Source organism: Thermobia domestica, chromosome 9 (genome assembly GCF_964235325.1).
Source record: "Thermobia domestica chromosome 9, izTheDome1.hap1.1, whole genome shotgun sequence".
NCBI classification, from domain to species: domain Eukaryota; kingdom Metazoa; phylum Arthropoda; class Insecta; order Zygentoma; family Lepismatidae; genus Thermobia; species Thermobia domestica.
The window spans coordinates 105,620,803-105,626,001 of NC_137462.1; the positions used below are offsets into that span (position 1 = coordinate 105,620,803).

General features: G+C 34.6%; 1 long non-coding RNA gene across 1 annotated transcript; it reads left to right on the top strand.

Moving 5' to 3' along the window:
- The first annotated feature begins 338 nt into the window (after positions 1-338).
- Positions 339-4,967, top strand: LOC145694062 (uncharacterized). Its single transcript, XR_014132901.1, has 3 exons — positions 339-446; positions 2,278-2,446; positions 4,689-4,967. It is a non-coding gene; the product is annotated as an uncharacterized LOC145694062 (long non-coding RNA).
- Positions 4,968-5,199: the final 232 nt, after the last annotated feature.

The following is a 5,199-nucleotide window of genomic DNA, read 5'->3' on the forward strand; positions in this document are numbered from 1 at the left end:
GAATTTTCAATAATTCATTTCACAAGAATATATTTTTCATGGAAATATCCCTGGTGTCTCATTCAGTTATTTTAAGTTTTTATGTCAAATCTAGCTCAAAATTAAGATACGTTTTATTTGCATTCGATGTACACTCTAAAAACAGTACCCATGATTTTGCACAAGTACCCATGAAATAGAAGGTACTTCGCTGATGTACCTATGAGAATTCAATGTACCGAAGACTTTAGTGGGTACACACCGCATCTCAGCCTCTTACCCATGAAATAGTGGGTACATGAAAGATTTATGGGTACAGTAAATTCGTACCGAAGAATGTACCCATGACAATAAGGTAACATGAACATACGCCATATTGTATGTTATCGGTTGATGTGTTGTTTGTGCATTATTTGAATGAAGATTGGAAAGATTCGAGTTACCAATTAAACGAGTCACATATAAAAGTAAGTGGAATATTCTGTATTTATACTTGTATTTGGATATTTTAAATGAATTAACTTGTCTAAAATGTATATTATATTTCAATAGTCAAACAGTAATTTAAGTGATAGTTCCTTTGAAACAATTTTTGATGGTTTAATTTTAAATCTTTTTTTTTTTTTTTTTAACATGCACATCATGCTTATTTTCGTGACTTTATCTGAATAATATTCCGACTTTTCCGTGGGTGCCATTAACGTATGTAGGCAAATCAAGAGTCATTTATGGAATTGAAAGTGCAAGGGTAAGTATTCCACACACATGCTTACGTGCACCTTGCACTTCACTGGTTTGTATAGGTTGCGTTTATGGCTTCTGGTGCTTACGTTCAAGGGAACGTTTACTACATCCCTGTACCTTGTGCTTGTGCAAGGACTTCGCCGTGTAAGTGTTGTATCGCCGGACCAATTTTTGGAAATTTACAGGGTGAATTGGAGAATTTATTTTGGTTTGAGAGGAAGAGTGAGTGAAAGTCAGATGAGGGAAATAGTGATTTCTCTAGGCTGTATTTGATATTGTAAGGGATAATGTATGTGGAGGCGGAAGTGACTGTTTGGCGGAGAAGTACACTTGCTATGATCTAGTTGCGGGAAAGATAGTGTGGTAATAGCGCGTATATGTCAAGATTGTAACATAACCTGTTTGCCTTTTATAGAATTATACAAAAATAACGAATGTCAGTTGTTGAAATTGTGTGAAAGACACAGTATACTGCTTACAGGTGGAGCTTTACTAATATGAAGTGCTATTGAAGCTAGTATCATTGCCAAAAACCATCTATTTCACTACCAACTCACATACCCACAATCGCTGACACGCCTGCTTCCTTTGGACGCACCCAGCACTGTAGTATACATCCGGACGCCGTGTTTATATGCAATAGTAATTTTTTATGCCAATTTTAAAAGTTTACATGACTCTGTTTTGAAGATAACTGAACCTAACCTAGCCTCACGTAACGTAATGAAATGTAATGTAATGTAATCTAACAAGTGTAGTACACTTTGGTACTTTTTTCTATTTTCATGTGGCACTCGATATAACACAAATGCCCCCTTCTCTCTCGGACACCAGTCACAACGTTGCACCCCTCTACCTTCTACGGATACCTCGAAGTCCTTGTACAAGTACATGACAAAGAAAACATATCCAATGTGCACACAGAGAAGGCCTACTTTTATCAAAATGCGGCAATAAAACTCGCAATATAATGGGGGAGGGTTTATCCTTTCCCTCACCTGATAGGCCTGATAGGTGTTCTTCCATGAAAAAAAAAATTCGATTAATTTTCACACCCCCTCAAACATATTTATGTAGATTCTTATCCCTCCCCTAAATATTTCAATGACGCAGTTTGCGTCATAGCCCCCCTTTGTGAGCACCCCTTATTTAATATTACTCGATACAGCTAGTGGGAAATATTTTGTTGGATGCCAGTATCTGTCTGCTACACAGGGTTAGCAAAAAAAAAAAAATGTTTCTTTTGAACCGGTGTTTTGGTTTAAATAAATTTCTTAATTTATTTAGATTACATATGGATATAAATAATTTTATTTGGCCTTAACGTCCTTATGCAACACAGTGATATAAAAGTAGGTCTTTTTCCGAAAGTAGACATCGATTACAAGGGAAATGTTTAGCTGTCTGATGCAATAGGAATAAATAGCGCGATTATAATACAAATGTGTTGCTTCATCTTTAAAGCACAGTAACTTTTATTTTGATTTATAATTATGAATTAGCTTATTATTGGTAAAATAAAAGTGACAGTTCTCTTCTCTTCTTGTTCGGAAGGTATTTTCATAAGAAGATTGACAGAGGAAGAAAGAGGCAAAAACTGATATCAAAAGAGAAACAACAAACCTGTGTCGTTCCAAATGAACCCTTGGCCGGTTCATCTAATGAGAAATCGCATTCATCAAATTCAACAGAAAATGTATCTGACTACTTACTGGAGTTAGAGGTAATTATATTAAAATATTGCTTTATATTAGCGAATGACCGTAAGGCAGTTGAGTAGAGCGTTGGCTTCGTATTAGGAAGGTCCTGGGTTCGCGCTCAGCAACCGTTTATCTCTGGTTTCTCTCAGTCGTACTAGCCAAACGCTGTAATGGTGCCTTAAATAAGGCCAGTGTCGACTTTTTAAACCCGTTAACATAGGTAATAGTATTGTAGGAAATTTTAACCATTTATTTTTATCTTTTGCAATTTTTTATTATTTTGAAAATAAATTTATTAGAAATCGCAACATCATTGTTTCGGATGTCTTTAAGATCGGCATCAGTAATTACAGTAAATTGGAGAAGGAATTTTGAATGGCCTGTTTATGCAATATTCGTGTATTATAGTAAAATCTGGTAATATGGCAGTAGGGTACAGAAGGATATTCTTTATTTTCTGTTAGAATAGAAGTGCTTGGAATTGGGACCACGCAATTTGATTAATTTCGTTTCTTCAACTTTGCGTTGTGATCTCAATCCGTTATTTTATGAGCCATAGATAGCAGCAAAATTGAAGTATGTTTTAATAAATATTCGCTTTGATATTTTAAAGATCAAGTAAATGTTATCTTACCATTAAAACGGTAAAGTGTTGCTATCTTTAAATAGCAGTATTAATTATAGGTACCTGTATACATTTATTACATTTAGTAAACTTCCAATTAATTACTGTACCAATACCTTTAATCACGTGTACCGTACTAGTTTTGTTTTCCAATCACACATCACTTTTGAAGAATTTGCTGGAATTACTGTATCGGTGAATGCTCAACATAAAAGTCATTGTATGTTGATTGCAAAATTCTAAATTTAACACATTAAACCATACTTATCTAAAGGTGCATAGATCTTTCCGCGATCTGCCGCTCTTTTTCCACGGAATTGCTGCAGTTTTTTAACATATTTTTATTGTATACATTTTTTTCCTTCTGACATCCTTCTACCACCAACAGATTACATCTGTTGCACATAAGAATTTAAAAGTACTTTGAAACCAATTTTGCAGTTCAGAAAGAAGTCTTGTATCAGCTTTTACTTGATTTTGTAAATGAGAACGAGAGTTGACCGTAGTAGCCGTGCTCTTTGAAGTGTCAGGCCGCTGACTTCAATGTTCCAGGTTCGATTCTCACTGGAGCATGGTTGGTTGTGGATTTTAGAAACTTACCCAGCCAAAGTCGAGAGCTGCTAAAATCAGGGTTTAAACAAAAAACACCTGCGCCCATATCGGTTTTCTCGGATTTAATTTATTTTTCAAAATATCTAAATGTCTGTGGGTAAAAGTGTTAAAAAGTAATTTATATTTCAAGATTCTCATTGTCACAATTTGCAACAAAGGGGGCGCGGTAGTTCAGTGGTAGAGCGTTCACCTCCGGTGCTTGGGGTCCCTGGTTCGATCCCAGCTCGCGCCTTGTGGACTTTGTGGAGGACAATCACCGTACTCGTGAGTTTTCTCGGAGTTCTCCCGTTTCCTCCCACTTTCTTTATTTCACCATTTCGTTCATTTCTCTTCATCACAGCCTCCTTTAGCCTACAAACCATAACCATAGGAAGTAAAACTCAAAGACTTCATTTATTTCAAATATAAGCATAATCTATACATTAAATTGTATAATTATCTCAATTCCATAATTATCTCAAGCTGAGTTTTTAAAAATTTATTCAGTATTTTACAAAGGTCCTAGAAAAGACTTAATTAGTATATAGTGAATGATGTAGTATGCCTAAAAGTCCAAATTTTGTAAAAATCACTTTCAATGTGTTCCGCTTAGTTGTATGACTAATATACTCATCAAAAGCTCAATAACCAGGTGGGTTTTTTCAGGTGTTTCCAACCCGAAAAAAAAACACCTTTTTGGCTGAGCTGGGCCCACATGGGCAAACTCTGACGAAAATACAGATTTTTACCAAGAACAAGCGAATTCCAAAGTAAAATTATAAGTTTTAAAATTAATATTGTTAAACATTCTAAGGAGTACTTCTATTTGTTTGTCGTCTTTATAGAGAATTAATGTGTCGTCTACATAACGATAGTATGTAAATAACTTTTCAATTTAGATGTAGCTACACTTGATACGATAATTGTTGCATATTTTACACAGCATTGTTATTTCGTGATTTTATTTCTTTATGTAAATATGTACTGTATTCTCTTTATATTTTATTAAACATATCTAAACTCATTCCTTTTGGATATATATATTACAGGCATCGTTTCCAGAAACCTTGAAACCTCAAGGACCAACCCTGTTCTATACTGCCGAGTCCAAAATGCTTTGGAAAGAAAATGGAGAAACAGCTGTGATATCGAGGAGACCTCCCTGCTGCTCTTATGTATTTATTACGTTAAGAATTTATAATACCCAACTTGGTTTGGACAATTTCTGGGACTTGCAATTTTAGACACTTGACAAAGAAATATTAAACGCACCGTACTGCAGAAACCACGCCATGGAACATATAAAACACTAAAAATTATAACGAAAACAACTGTAAGAATAACAATTAAACAATAAACTTGTTTTTGTATCAGTTGAATTATGTTCCTGTATATCAAGTATTTTCAGCACTTCATTTTAAAATAATAATGTTTATTTATTATTTAATAAGTTTATATAATGTTGTAGCGAAAATTGTGAACAATAAGGTTAAAACATGAAATTTGCATTATCAGCGCCCCCCCCCTCAATCCAACAAACCAGTCTGGTCCTTGGTTGTT